This window comes from Lissotriton helveticus, chromosome 7, assembly GCF_964261635.1.
Source record: "Lissotriton helveticus chromosome 7, aLisHel1.1, whole genome shotgun sequence".
NCBI classification, from domain to species: domain Eukaryota; kingdom Metazoa; phylum Chordata; class Amphibia; order Caudata; family Salamandridae; genus Lissotriton; species Lissotriton helveticus.
The window spans coordinates 1,649,929,647-1,649,946,249 of record NC_136068.1 but is presented as its reverse complement, the minus strand read 5'-3'; the positions used below and the strand labels follow the sequence as shown (position 1 = coordinate 1,649,946,249).

Here is a 16,603-nt window from a genome sequence, read left to right as displayed (position 1 = left end):
AACTCCCTCTACGCTGGAACCACCGCCAAACTCCAGAAGAGACTCCAGCGGATCCAGAACACCTCAGCACGACTCATCCTGGACATCCCCCGCCGCAGCCACATCACCGGACACCTGAGAGACCTGCACTGGCTCCCGGTCAACAAGAGAATCACCTTCCGGCTCCTCACCCACGCACACAAAGCCCTACACAACTAAGGACCAGGATACCTCAACAGCCGCCTCAACTTCTACGCTCCCAAACGCCAGCTTTGATCGACCAGCCACGCCCTCGCTGCCGTCCCCCGCATCCGAAGAGCCACCACAGGAGGAAGGTCCTTCTCCTACCTGGCTGCCAAGACTTGGAACTCCCTTCCGACCCACCTCCGCCTGACCCAGGACCACCTCGCCTTCAGGAAGCAGCTCAAGACCTGGCTGTTCGAGCAGTAGCGGACCCCCCGCCCCAGCGCCTTGAGACCCTCCGGGTGAGTAGTGCGCTATATAAATGCTCTGATTGATTGATTGATTGATTGATTGATTATGTGCAAATGTGTGCAACTCAGCACATGTTTAGCACTAGGGGAAGCAACATAGGTGTGTGTAGCTTCCCCTAGAAACTGTGTCTGCTGCCCACCAAGGGCAGTGCATGTCAGCGGGTGGGGGTGGGGGGCAGGCGACAATGACACCACTTTCCAAATGCTAAAACAGATCATGTTGTGTTCTGCATTCGGAGGCCCTCCTGTAAACCAGCAAACGATTCCCAGGTGGCATGCCTCGCCTGCTCTCCAGCCACCCATAACATGTGCTGCATCACCCTCCTACCTAATCCCTGTAAAATAAAGTCCAACTTCCACATTGACCCCAGCTGCTACCCTCCCTATAATACATCTGTATTCACATACGGATGTAACCTTTTTATTCATCATTTCCTGATTCTTGGGACAGGGAGACCCCTGCACGGTAAACTAGCATGGTCTTCACCCTGTCGAAGCTACTGTGAATCCAACATCCTGACGTAGGATTTTTGCTCCTGGTGCCACGCTAATATAGCATGTGCAATAAGGACAAGGTCTTTCCTTGATTATTAGTTAGTACTGGACTTACCTTGTGACCTTGATGGTCACAAAAAGCATGCCTTAATTTCCTGGCAGTTGACAACTGACCCTGTCCGTGGGGTTAGCATATAGAGGATTTGGAGTAACATGCTTTGTTTTGAGATTTGATAACATGACCAGAGAAAAATGTCTGGTCATATCTGAGTCACTGGTGTGGAGGTCTACTGGCCCACTCTTGGAAAGTTCTGCTTCTATATTCTTATCCAGTCCTGTGCACTAACAATCTGAGAGGGTGTTAAGCATGTTGATGTTTGTCACTTGTCTAGTACTTGCATGGGTTGTTTCAGTAAGCCAGAGTAATGGAGGCCAGTATAATCCAATTTCGATTCCCCTAGTCTGACCTTTTACAAGATGGAGGGAGGACTGTACTCCTAGACAGTGGATGAGTATTGCTTACACTCTTGAAGCATGGAAGGAGAAGACTTAAATGATTAACTGCTGGTCCAACAGAAATCATAACGGATTGGTAGGGATCTGAGTATTAGATTCACTGTGTGAACAGGTCCCGTGTTGTGTATGACTATAAGAGTGGGGGAAGACCTGTTAAATACCCGTGTAGCTCCTTTGTGTATACAGATCTTTCCTACCCTGGTAGCTCCTTTGTGTATACAGATCTTTCCTACCCTGCAAGAGGATAGACTGTCCTGAAAGAACTGATGCTCAGTGCAATCTCAGTGCCTGGGTGGCACCCAGAAAAACAAACTGCTAGACAGTGGGCTTGGAGGACCAGAGCTTTAGAGGTGGCCCCCGACCCCACTCTCCAGAGGGTTCCAGATGATTCTGTGATGGTGTGATTTCAGACGCCCGGCTAGAGCTGGGATTGCCTGTTGCCATTTGGCTCATGGGAGGGCTACATCTATTTAAATCTGACCAGCCCATGTGGGCTTCAATTATCAAATTTGTGACCAGCCTGTGTGGAGCTGAAACTGGTAGGCTGCGAGCTGTTTCTAATTACAGTTTTTTGTGGGCTGTTGGAAGTTGCCCTGGAAAGGCTTTATCACATTAACACCAGATTTATTAGGTTTGCTGCATTGAATTCAATTTTTTAAACAGGAGAGGCACTGCCCATGGGGGCTCATAGTGCATCTCACAAAACAAGAGCAAGTGAACACACTTTCACACCAAGACGTGCAATTTGAATACCACAGGCAGTGTTGATTCCATTTAAAGCGCCTGACAATTTTTAATATGAACATAACTCAACTGGGTAATACAAAATTAATGAGTAGGTTATCAAGTCAGCCTTTATTTTGGGATGTGTGTTGTAACTATTCAATTTATTATTTTTAGTACTTTGTTTTGCAAATATTTTATGACTTTCATAGTACAAAGAACAGATGATGTATGGAATGCTGAATAATGCGAACATTCACCCCAATCAACAGATCATGGTTTAATGCATCATTTTTTTGCCCACCACACAACCCCAGTTAGGACCCAGCCATATGCAAATCTGTCTTGACTCTGTTCCTCATGGGGACAGTCCAGCCCCAACTACCAAGCGAAGCCCATCTTGGACTGGAAACCAACATCCTGGGATTGGTTTCACGGTATCACCCCTCGTCAGTCAGGTTAGATTAAATTCAGTGGCACAGTGAGCATGGGACCAACGTCTGGTTATACCCTTCCCACTTAGGGCAACAAAAGCAAAAAGAACATATGTTGGATGGAACGCTAAACAATGCAAATATTCACCCCTGATCAACAGATCTGGGTTTAATCTATCGCTTTTTGCCCACCACGCTACCCTAGTCTAGACCCAGCCATATGCAAATCAGCCTTGACCTTGCACCTCATGGAAACAGTCCAGCCCGAACTGCCAAGCCAGGTCCTCCCTGGATGGGAAACAAGCATCCTTGGACTGGTTTCAGGCTATCATCCCTCATCGCCCAGGCTAGCTTGAATCCAGTGGCACAGTGAGCACTGGACCTAAGTCTGAGCATAACCTTTCCACTTAGGACGACATTAGCAAAAAGAACAGATGATGGGCAGAATACTGAACAATGCAAACATGAACCCCCAGTCAACAGATCTGTGTTCAATCCATTGTTTTTTTGGCCACCACGCCATCCTAGTTTGGACTCAATCAGTCTTCACCCTGATTTCTATGAGAACAGTCTCACCCGAACTGACAAGCCAGAACCTCCCTGTACTGGAAACACGCATCCTGGGACTGATTTCAGTGTATCACCCCTCATCAGACAGGCTAGCTTGAATCCATTGGTGCAGTAAGCAGGTGACCCATGTCTGGGAATACACTTCTCACTTAGGGTGACACAAGGAAGAACAACAGAGGATGGACTTAATGCTGAACTTTGCAAACATTCACCCGAGTCAACAGATGAAAGGGTTTAACTGGAATGGCATGGGGAGCAAAACAATGTTTGATTTGGGCTAAGATCTCAGTACTAGAGTGAATGTTGGACATTGTTCAACATTCTGTTCATCAATTGTTCTTTTTGCATTTGGCACCCTGTGTGGGTCCTCTGCTCTCGAAGCCATTAGAGTCAAGCCAGCCTGGCTGATGAGGGGTGATACCCTGAAACTTGTTCCCAGGATGCATCGTTTACTTTTCAGAGAGAACCTGACCTGGAAGTTCGGGCTCAACTGTTCCCATGGGGAGCAGGGTCAAGACTTCAAGACTGCTTTGCGTATGTGTGGGTTTTAACTGGAATTGCATTGGGAGCAAAAAAATATGGATTTAGGCAACGATCTCTGTACTGGGGTGAATGTGTGACAGTGCTCAGCATTTTTTCCATCAACTGTTCTTTTTTGCATTTGTCACACTGAGTGGAACGGGTAAGCCTAGTTGTGGGTCCCATGCTCTCCATGCCACTGTAGTCAAGCCATCCTGACTGATGAGGGTTGATACCCTGAAACTGGTCCCAGGATGCTTGTTTCCGGTCCAGGGGGAAACCTGGTCTGGCAGTTCTGGATGAAATGTTCTCATGAGGGGCAGGGTCAAGACTAAGGGGCAGATTTTAGTTGGGAATGCACCACGTTTGTGTCACGCAACTGCGGCGTAAATGTGGCGCATCCCTATGACCCATTTACAACGTGACGCATCTAGGCAGATGCGTCACGTTGTAAAGCCCTGTGCCACTTGTGGGCATTCCGGCGCAGGGTGGGCGTTCCGGGGCAGGTGCGCCTCGCAAAAGTGTGACTGAGTGAAATCTATAAGATTACACTCAGTCACTTTCAGGCCAATGCTGCGTCAAACCCCTGTACCTGCTTGAATCAGGGATAGGTCTTGATGCAGCATTGTAAAGATGGGCCAACCCTGAGCCTTGATGGACCTGCTTCGCAACTCCAGCAATGCGCCACCTTTACGGCACAGATGCGTCACGCATCTGTGCCGTTTTTGCCCCATGGTGCGCCGCATTGTAAATGCGGCGCAAAATAACTGGTGCATCCCTGGGGATGCGCCAGTTATCATAAATCTGCCCCTAAATTTGCATATTTCTGGTTTTAAACTGGTTTGTCATGAGGAGAAAAAAGATGGATTTGGGCCCATATCTCTTTAGTGGGGTGAATAATTGACATTGTTCAGCATTCTGTCCATCAATTGTTGTTCCTGCATTTGTAACTTCGACGGGGCAGGAATGCCCAGATGTGGGTCCCATGCTTTGCATGCCACTGGAGACAAGTTAGCCTGGCTGATGAGGGGTTATATTATGAAACTGGTCCCAGGATGTTTCTTTCTGGTCCAGGGACAACCTGGCCTGGCAGTTCGAGTTGGACTGTTCCCATGGGGAGCAAGGTCTGGACTGACATTCATATGATTGGTTTTAAACTGGAATGGGTTAGGGAGCAAAACAAATGGATTTAGGCCCAGTTCAATGTAGTGGGGTGAATGTTTGACATTGTTCAGCATTCTGTCTATCAGTTGTTCTTTCAGCATTTATCACCGCAAGTGGGATGGGTATGCCCAGACGTGGGTCCCTTGCTCTTCAAGTCACTGGAGTGAAGCTAACTTGGCTGAGGAGTGGGTGATATCCCGAAAATTATCGCAGGATGTTTGTTTCTGATCTAGGGAGAATCTGACCTGTCACTTTGAGTTGGACTGTTCCCATGGGGAGCAAGATCAAGACTGATTTGCAAATAGCTGGGTTTACACCAGAATGGCGTGGGGAGCAAAAAACGATGGATTTAGGCCCAAATCTCTGTACTGGGGCGAATGTTTGACATTGTTCAGCATTCTAACCATCAAGTGTTCTTTTTGCATTTGTCACCCAGAGTGGGGCGGGCATGACGAGGCGTGGGTGTCACTCCTGTTTATACAGCCAATCAGATCAGTTTTAACAATTTTATGTGGAATTACTATTGCCTGGTTTAATGAATCCAAGTCAGTCATAAAAGGAGGGAGGCATCAGAACCCCGGAGGATGTTCTGAGTTTTTTTAAAAATATTAGAAGGATAAGCATACTTTGAGACAGTATGGAACAACCAGAACTGGACACAGGTTGAGTTATAGAACCAAAAGGAAGGCATGAAATTCTAAAATGTACTATACACAGAGGTAAATGCACACTTTTCTGTAAGCTTTGGATTGTTTGCAATTCACAAAGGGATTGACAAGCAGTATCTTTATGAGTGCTGCGTCTCCTCACATAAAAAGCAGTACTTAGTTTGTAAAAAATTAAGCAACACAACCCAAGGCATAATCCCTGGTCCACTTCATCAGAACAACTTACCTCACGTTTCAACTGCAGATTTAAGTTCAAGTTTTATCATTTAAAAAAAGGTTATATTACATAGCTATGTGTTTTATAATAAATGCTGCTACAATACACACATAGAGCGTCACCATGAATATGTAACGGTGTTTACAAATAAATGCCAGTGCCAAGCAGCGGAAAACACTGGCACAATTTTAGCACTGAAAAAGACCTATCTTTTTATGTGTGGATGTTCCACATTTGTACAGATATTAGTTGGAAATACCCTTATGTGCAGAGACTCTGCACTCTTAAAGATACTAATCATACACTTCTTTTGTGAATAGCAAACAACCGTAAACTTACACCAAAGTATATGTTTACCTTTGTCAATTAGGCCCTTAGTGTATCAACAAGAGGTGCCTTATTTCAACAGAAGAATATTGCGCCCCCCTCCCCTCAGATGAAATCACACCAATGTGACTGGAGACAAGGCTACTGAATGCGCAAACAAAAACTTTTAGAAATTAGTATACACAAAATGAAGAATATTAAACCAAAAAAGGCTGAAACAGACTCCATAAAAAGTATCCATGAAACTAAAAAGGTGGCTTTCAAACTTTCAGTGCTATGAAGTGTCTTTTGCCCATAAGGCAGTGCTTTATTTAACAATTGCATAATCTTTCTTATCAGAAATTCCGTTTTTTTTTTAATATTTCAATATTTTGCTAGCTGTATGACTATAGGTGATAGTTTATAGATCAACATATTGTTCACCAGTACCAATGCTTCTTTTATTGATGTTCACTCTTAAGGAGTTTAATGTGAATTGTTTAGATTTCTTATTGACGTTTGAATATTTGTCTTACTTTCTATTGCAAGAAAAGTGAATATAGTTGATGAATTGGTACAGGCTAAAAATTACTAAGATGTACGTGCTATCAATATTACTTTTAACCTTAGGAAGAGTTCAGTTGTGTGGCAAATTGACTGCAATCTTAAGTTTATAGACATGCAGCATTATAAAGAAAATGCAGCATATTCAAATTCATTAAAAATGAATTCCAAAAACCTGGAATTGGCTTAATAACACACGTACCAAGTGCAGGCTGTAAAGACGGACTACCGATATGAAAATCTATGACTGTTCCTTTGAGAAGTTTGCTTGAATTGGTCTGTAAACCATCCTAATGGCTGCACTACTTAAATACCAAACAGTTTGCTTCTCGACTTAATCCTGTTGTAAGACACTAGGGACCCGATTCACAAAGGTAAACGTACACTTTTGTATACATTTACAATTGTTTGATATTAACAAATGGATTTCGCAGTCAAAAACCCAAACCCATACTAAACCCTAAAATTACCCTTCCCACCCAATCCCCCGCTAAACTGTAAAATTCCCCTACTAACACAAAAACACAAACCTAACCTAAACCCTACAATTAGCCTTCCCCATAAAACCCAACACCACCCTAAACCTGTAAAATGACTCCCCTAAACCCTAAAATTACCTTTTCCACCCAAAAACACACCCCACCAAACCCTAAAATTACCCTTCCCATCCAAAAACCCAAACCCACCCTAAACCCTAAAATTACCCTTCCCACCTAAAAACCCAAACCCACCCTAAATCCTAAAATTACCCTTCCTACCCAACAACCCAAACCCACCTAAACCCTAAAAGTATCCTTCCCACCCAAAAACCTAAACCCTAAAATAACCCTTACCACCCGAAAACCCAAACCCACTTTAAACCCTAAAATTACCCTTCCCAGCCAAAAATATAAAACCCACCTCAAAATTGCCCAACCCACACAAAATCCCAAACCCACCTTAAACCCTATAATTACCCTTCAACCCCAAAACCCCTAATGCACCCTAAACCTTATATACTTACCTTATACTTACATGCAAAACACATATGCCTTTACCATTCATGAATTTACAACGAAATTTGTTGTAAAGGCATGCGTGGTAAATGCATATGCATTGTAATGACAATACGGTTGGGAACTGTCTTCTAAAACAAGGTGGTACAACATTTTACGGGCGTTTTTACTTTTATTTCACATAATGTTACGTGAAAGGTATACCGAGCAGAAATGTTGTGTGCTGCCTCGTGCCAACACAGGCACCGTTGCACCAAAGTGCAAGGGTGCCTTTGTTACAGGCAATATTTTGTTTGGCAGGAAGGGACTTTCTGCACAAAACATTCCTTAGGTTTATTTTCCTCTTTCTCTGTGCAGCAGAAAGCAGCAGACATGGAAAGAGGAAGTAAAGAGGAGATCTAAAGATATTCTTCTTCGTTACTGCTCCAGGTGCACCATCTTGGTGAAACCCCAGGTTTACAGGTCTTTGTAAATCTGGGTTGTGCTAAAATAAATGGGTGGATGTATGGGAACATGTGCTGCATTTCGTTACTAAATTACACAAAGCGACGCAAAGTGGTTTTGTGTGGCTTAGTAAATGCCAAAAAATCTTATGTGTCGAGGTTGCGCCACAAAAGTGACCCAAACCTGATGCAAAATATAGTAAATCTGGGCTTTTGTTTTGTGCTGCTTGTGTTAGCTTTTGTCCTTCGGATAGACAGGCCTATCTTTTCAGCAGTCGTATAATTACTGTTAGTGATACTAAATTTGCAGTTTGTGAATACCCAAAAATTGAAAATGTACACAAAAGAGTAAGTTTAGTTTACCTGTGTGAATCAGCCTCTGAGTGTTAGACATTAGTGAGTACAATTTACACAGGTGTAAATAACTGTAAATAAGTCAATGCGGATGCAAGCAATGCGTAAACTTATTTTGCACTAGTGCGAGCATTAAATGACCAAGTAGCTGTCCTTAACTCCGCAGTTCGCTTGCCCTGCCTGCCCACGTCCTCAGATCCCTCTTCACTGAGTGAATCCTGTCAGTGTTTTTGACTTGTCACTAAAAGAGCCTAGTCTTCTGATAGCAGCAGTGACTGCTCCTAATTTCATCATGCGTAATCTCGTATAAATCCCAGTTAATGGGCCATTTGTATAATATGTAATTTGTGTTTTCTACATGTTTACGGTTATCTTGTAATTCTCTCTGCGGAAACGCGGTTTGGATACAAATACCTCATGGTAAATGTGAACATGGATGTTTGTTGTGGTCACTTGCGTGAGGCTTGCAAAGTTGATCTCCGATTTTAGTAACTGGTCAATATATTGGAGCTGGTCTCTCGTGAGCCTTGTGTGCTCCAGCGGATACCTCATGTACAGCATTAGCATCAATGACCCACAATGCATAATGCATGCAATATCCATCATTCTTGTGGGAATTACGTGTGCTGCACGAGGACGCGAGGACGCAGTTGCTATTCCGTGGACTCAGTAGTGAATGCAAAGAAACAGGCTGGGGTACGAACTCGGGACACGAAATGATTGCAATATCACTGTGATGCATCTACTATGCAGTTCCACCCCTTTCTCCCAACAAGACAAAAACGCAAGTATATTGTGCTCTTACCTCTGAACAGATGAAATGCCCTTTCAGCTGCTGGCGTGAGTTCTCCAAGCACTCGACTTAAATACACCTGGGGATGAGGGTGTCAGTGCCTACCCCAGAAGACATCACGGATGCAGCATGTATTTGCACAAAGTAAATGTGCTGCGTAAACTATTCCTTGCTAGTGATTACTCTTGAGTAGTTTTTCTCCTCCTCCCAGCCCATATTTGGCACGAGTCCACACTCCCCTGTAGGCCATGTTTTATATGCACTTATACCTGCAGTCGTGGCAAAAGGAAACACACACTGTCAAAGCCCATAGGTCTTACCTACGCAAAATCTATTGGATTTGTCAATGTTTCTTTTTTGTTTTAAGCATGTTGTACAGCAGCACGCCACCTATGCAGCATGGCTGAAAGAAAAACAAGCTCCAGCCGAAGCTAATAGTTCTTGCTTGTGTAAGAGTTATTGACATTTCCAATGTCCTTTAGCCATGTTGCATTGCAGTCAGTATGTCTGTGCAGCAAAGTTAGAAAGTAAAGTTAGAAAAGTTAGGACAAAGCAGGCAGCGTATAATAGCACTTCCTTGGGGCAGGAGGGTCAAGCAAGAACGGGAGAAGGGGTGGGGGTATGGGCAAGCAACAATGAAGAGGGCAGTGGGGAGACATGGGGCAGCAACATGGACAAGGGGTGGGAAGGGGAAGAAGAAACACTGAGAAGGGTTGAATGTGAGGGGGAAGAGTGGGAGGAGAAGAAGAAATAGTAGTTCAATACCAGCACAAGCAGCGGACAGAGACTAATCTGCGCTTGGTCCAGGCTTCACAGAAAGATAAGGAAGTGATGCCCGGCAGTCGCTGGCCAAATAAGGCGGCAACATAGCAGAGTGACAATGGGTGGGCTGCAAGCTCTTTATTGTAAAAGACTATGAAGCGGTAAACATTGGCCGTGCAATAGGGCTTTTTTTCTTTCTTCAATGCTGCACTGCAACAATAAGGCTAAACAAGGATTGGCAAAGGCAGTAACTCATCTACAAGTGCTATTGGCTTTGTAAATGTATTTTAGCCATGTTGCTCAGTAGCTGCAGCATGGCTAAAAGTTAGGGCGGAATAAACACCTTGACGTGGCCAGCACGGACCACATCATAGCGGGTTCACTAACTGAATCTGGAAAACATGCAAAGATATTCACTTTTTTCTGGATCATGCAAATGTGATTATTTCCTAATTTTATGCGTCCACCCTGCCCCCTCAGCCAGCAGCAGGGAATAAAATATGCATTTACAGGTCCTGGCGGCGCGAGCTGTTTCTAATTACAGGGTTTTTGTGGGCTGGGGGAAGTCCCCCCGGTTTTACTTTATCAGATGAACACCGATGCCTGATTTATTAGGGCTGCCGTGTCGAGTTCGCTTTTACCACAAGAGAGGTATTGCAAGTGAACATACTATCACACCAAGAGATGCAACTTGGATACCACAGATAGCGTTGGATACACATGAAGCCTAAGTATTGTTGATATGAGCATTACTCTACTGGCTAATGAAAATGAGTGTGTAAATTGTTAAGTCAGTCTCTACTTTGTGATGTGGGCGTATCTATTGAATTTATTATTTTTACAACTTTTTTTGCAAACATTTTATATCTTTCATTGTACACCACTCAGTGCACGTGACACATTTAAAACGATGGCTGCTTTGTATCAGTTGGCAGAATTAACCGCAGTGACTTATATTCATAGGCACACTCACCCCAGGTCCATAGCACATAGAGGGGCTTATTTATGAGAGGCTTGTGCCACAGAAGCGGCACTTTTCTGAAGCTCTGGCAGTGCACGCCTCTCGATCATACCTATGATGACACCCCAAGCCACTCTGCGTGGCTTGGCATTGCCTCATAGATATGGAGTAAGACAAAGAAATGCAAGTTGCTTCCTTGCCTTACTCTACGCCAAGGAGGCGCTCCGTGGGCATTCCCATGGATTTTGAGGCTGCCCAGATTTACTTAATCATGTAAACCTGGGTCAGCGCCAAAACCATATGCCTCCCCAGAGCAGGTGTAACAAGGAGAAATATTTGTATGTCTCCTTGTTTTTTCCTCTTTCCAAGTGTGCAGCATACATAGAAACATGAAAACGCCTCTTGGGATTGCTTTTTTGCAAGAAGGTGCACCTTCCTGCACAAAAACAATCCTGCCTGTAATGGAGGCACCCTTGCACCATGGTGCAAGGATGCCTGTGTTGGTGCTAGGCAGCACGGGGTGCATAAATACAGTGTATTCCGGTCCTTTCACATTGGCGTAGGGCAGCACAGCAAGAAGACTTGTGGAGCTGTCCCATGCCAAGTCCTCATAAATGTGGCCCAAAATGTGCACTGGAAAAGAGTATGAGGGTGTTTCGCACTTTTGCACACTGTGTAAACTTCTTTTTACTTACCCTCTAAGCAGTTTGGTCTCCCTGATTGTAAAGCCATGTGCAAATCCAGTTGCACATATTGTTCTCATGTTGCGCTGTACTGATGGCCATTCACTCCCGCCAAATTTAGGATCCATATGTACATGTATGAAAGGATCAAGGCAGAAATGCTGCTACCAGATTACACTTGGTGGTATGTACTAGAAAAGGGCAGCACCCAGAGCAGACCTGGGGCTCTATTAGATGAGCGAGCCACTGTGCAGCACAAGTATGTGCACACATGCATGTGGACACATGCCACTCATTAATCACTCGCCCTGGTCAATGTTACATGGCACAAGACACTTCACCGCACTACACATATAGAGAGCATATGCTGTAATGTAATAATTATACGGAATAAATGCAATGTACATCCGAGTGCACCCCTGCTTCCTTCAAAAATACAACTTGTTGCACGCCCAAGGACACATAAAATGTTATATGGCACATTGGATGATGCCTTGCACAACACCAAGAGCATTGATTTGGCAGGGAGTGGGAAGCAATAATAAAAAAATTCTCAATCCGAGCACAATTAGCAGAAGGACAGTGTTGTAAATTAACGGCGATTAAGTTGAGCGTTAGCAAAAGACATCTCGGTTTTTCTGTTATCTTGACATTTGTTATGGCATCCATTTTGAATCCATGGCAGCCATTTTGTCTGCCACATGCTACCTCGTGTCGACCATGTGCGTTGTCCTACCTTTCTGCTCATGGCCTCTAAACTGCCCGGCAACAAGCTATTAATAGCATCTCTGTGTTTTCTGCTGACCGTTAGGGTCCACATCTGTTAATGGTCAGCCTTAGATTGGAATGTGTTAGCCGAGACCCCAAGACTGATAGCTCCACCCACTGATCGATTGTGCCTCTCGATATTACCATGTATGGACATAAAATGTGCTCTTATGCTTTGTACCACCTTCTTTTGAGCCCCTGTGTGGGTATAAATAAACCATGTGTTCAGTAGCCCTTTGTGCTACTTCTCGCAGTGCCGAAGGGTACTGGTTGAATTTTAGCACCACCTCATGAGGTGTAATAAACGTTATGTTTTGTATTTCCAGTTTCCGTGCCAACTTTTTCCTTTGGAGTCTGACGACTTTTGTGCACAGAAGGGCGAACCCTTTGCACTAGCGGGCCTAGCTGAGGTCTGTTACGACAAATTGGCGCCGGCACGTGGGGCTCACCGGCGACTCGGATGCCCAAAGGATTGGTCGTGATGACGGTTCGGAACCTCGCTGAGGACGCGATCGCTGCCAGAGGAGACCCGAGTCTTGGCACCCGAGGCGGTTCTTCCCTACTTTCCGATCCGACCATCCAGGCGGCGCCGGTCCTCGACTGAGATCTTTTCTGTTGGTCTGCCTTGCAGTGACCGTTTGGTCGAATTTAGAACTTGGCAGTTGGAACCTGGACAGCCTATGATTGGTAAGAGCCGTTTTGCGGCGCCTGTTGTAGGTTTTGGAATTTGGATGCCCTTGAGTGGTAAGGTAGTTTTAGGAAACGCTTACCGTGGCATATTTGTATTTGGGAATAAGACTAGTCTACTTGGATTTGTATGTGTATTCGGGAAAATATATGTGCTGCAGCTCATATAGGCAGGTAATGCGAGGACTTTTCTTCAACTTTTGTTTGTATAGCGCTATGTACTAAGAAGGTACCTTAAGCGCTCTTTCCCTATAAATAGTGTATATTTTGCACTATTTCTTTTGACATGCCTGTTTTTAGCGCACTTCAAAGGTTGTGCTGCTTTTGTAAGGGTACCAGTTTACGACTTGAAGAATCACAGCCGGCTCCCCCCGAGGGGACACCTAATAGAGATATGTATGTGAAGTTTGGTCTTTCTACACTGCAAATTGTGTCCTGAAGCACACCTCATATATTCTGAATTTCTTTTTTAAGTAGTCTTGTAATCCATTTTGCGTGCAGCACCCGTAAATGGTGCGCCGTTTCTTACACACCAAGGCATAATAGTTCATTCGATGGTGGCCCGCTTCGTTAGCAGGTCACGTGCGGGTTGCACAGCTTGTACACTTGGGTATTTCCAAATTAATACTCATTCACCATAGTAATCAAATGTTCATCATTTTTTATTTCCTTCGTTTTTGTCTTGTCTTGTCGTTTTTTACAAGGCATCACGTCAAAAGGTGACATTCATAGTGTTTTTTAAGTTGATTTTATCCAATGCATTGCCCATCCAGGCCTATACAGGAATGTATCTTGAATATCAAAACATCCACCAGTTACGATATTATGTCTTCACTCAATGCATTTCGGTATTTAACCTTCTTCAGGAGTATCTACAAATCGTAAGAATATCTCTATTAACAACAGATCACCTGTACATCCCACCCAAACAATAAACATTCAATATATTCATCATTACCCCACAACCCTACTTTGCCTTTCATCACCCTTATTTTATGCTCAAAATTATTATCTCAACTTAAAGTCAAAATGTGCCGTCCATTACGTTTTCACTTATTCTCAGTTTTACATAAACCACGTACTCTTCAAACCTCCCACCCTTAAATCAACGTTGAAAAACATCCCTCATCCACCTTCCGCTTTCTCCCCCCGATTTACCAGAGTTTCCCTTGCTTCCCTATTCCTTAACCGTACTTGATTTAAAACACCTTTTCCAACCCCTCGGCATACCTGGTGTAAAAAATCTCCCAGCGCATCACCCCGTCCTTCGCTGTTGAAACTTGTTAAGAACCACAATACTGTTTCTCACAAATTTAAAGTAGTTGTTCCCTGCCCCTCCTTTCCAAACACAGGTGCAAACCATCACGTGTTCTCCCGTACCCGCCCATATCCTCTCCAAAATCTGCCCACTGAAAACTCTCAGTAAGTATCACATTCCCATTTCTCCGCTTCTGTGTGTGTCATTTAAATTCAAAACAAAAACATCAATGCAACATTTAAACATCTAACAAATACACAGTACAATAATCCCTATGCGAGATTTCCCAGTAATCCGACCGTGACGTGGCATGTCTCTTTCGACGTGAGGCTTTCATTTTCTTTTTACTGAACTCTTCGTTTATCCTCTTAACCGGGTGCTAACAGGGGTTTGAAACGGTAAGTATTACGACACTGCAAATTGTGTCCTGAAGCACACCTCATATATTCTGAATTTCTTTTTTAAGTAGTCTTGTAATCCATTTTGCGTGCAGCACCCGTAAATGGTGCGCCGTTTCTTACACACCAAGGCATAATAGTTCATTCGATGGTGGCCCGCTTCGTTAGCAGGTCACGTGCGGGTTGCACAGCTTGTACACTTGGGTATTTCCAAATTAATACTCATTCACCATAGTAATCAAATGTTCATCATTTTTTATTTCCTTCGTTTTTGTCTTGTCTTGTCGTTTTTTACAAGGCATCACGTCAAAAGGTGACATTCATAGTGTTTTTTAAGTTGATTTTATCCAATGCATTGCCCATCCAGGCCTATACAGGAATGTATCTTGAATATCAAAACATCCACCAGTTACGATATTATGTCTTCACTCAATGCATTTCGGTATTTAACCTTCTTCAGGAGTATCTACAAATCGTAAGAATATCTCTATTAACAACAGATCACCTGTACATCCCACCCAAACAATAAACATTCAATATATTCATCATTACCCCACAACCCTACTTTGCCTTTCATCACCCTTATTTTATGCTCAAAATTATTATCTCAACTTAAAGTCAAAATGTGCCGTCCATTACGTTTTCACTTATTCTCAGTTTTACATAAACCACGTACTCTTCAAACCTCCCACCCTTAAATCAACGTTGAAAAACATCCCTCATCCACCTTCCGCTTTCTCCCCCCGATTTACCAGAGTTTCCCTTGCTTCCCTATTCCTTAACCGTACTTGATTTAAAACACCTTTTCCAACCCCTCGGCATACCTGGTGTAAAAAATCTCCCAGCGCATCACCCCGTCCTTCGCTGTTGAAACTTGTTAAGAACCACAATACTGTTTCTCACAAATTTAAAGTAGTTGTTCCCTGCCCCTCCTTTCCAAACACAGGTGCAAACCATCACGTGTTCTCCCGTACCCGCCCATATCCTCTCCAAAATCTGCCCACTGAAAACTCTCAGTAAGTATCACATTCCCATTTCTCCGCTTCTGTGTGTGTCATTTAAATTCAAAACAAAAACATCAATGCAACATTTAAACATCTAACAAATACACAGTACAATAATCCCTATGCGAGATTTCCCAGTAATCCGACCGTGACGTGGCATGTCTCTTTCGACGTGAGGCTTTCATTTTCTTTTTACTGAACTCTTCGTTTATCCTCTTAACCGGGTGCTAACAGGGGTTTGAAACGGTAAGTATTACGACACTGCAAATTGTGTCCTGAAGCACACCTCATATATTCTGAATTTCTTTTTTAAGTAGTCTTGTAATCCATTTTGCGTGCAGCACCCGTAAATGGTGCGCCGTTTCTTACACACCAAGGCATAATAGTTCATTCGATGGTGGCCCGCTTCGTTAGCAGGTCACGTGCGGGTTGCACAGCTTGTACACTTGGGTATTTCCAAATTAATACTCATTCACCATAGTAATCAAATGTTCATCATTTTTTATTTCCTTCGTTTTTGTCTTGTCTTGTCGTTTTTTACAAGGCATCACGTCAAAAGGTGACATTCATAGTGTTTTTTAAGTTGATTTTATCCAATGCATTGCCCATCCAGGCCTATACAGGAACATTCAATATATTCAATATATAATAATAGTAATGATGAATATATTGAATGTTTATTGTTTGGGTGGGATGTACAGGTGATCTGTTGTTAATAGAGATATTCTTACGATTTGTAGATACTCCTGAAGAAGGTTAAATACCGAAATGCATTGAGTGAAGACATAATATCGTAACTGGTGGATGTTTTGATATTCAAGATACATTCCTGTATAGGCCTGGATGGG

At 43.6% G+C, this 16,603-nt stretch overlaps 1 protein-coding gene across 1 annotated transcript in view; it reads right to left on the bottom strand.

The window, feature by feature from the left end:
• Window positions 1-9,261, bottom strand: part of LOC144770637 (alpha-tectorin-like) — a 116,443-nt gene extending 107,182 nt beyond the window's left edge. Inside the window, exon 1 of the mRNA XM_078655332.1 lies at window positions 9,247-9,261. The gene's annotated coding sequence lies outside the window, so the exon portion shown is untranslated. The remainder of the gene's footprint in view (window positions 1-9,246) is intronic.
• Between the last annotated feature and the right edge of the window lie 7,342 nt (window positions 9,262-16,603).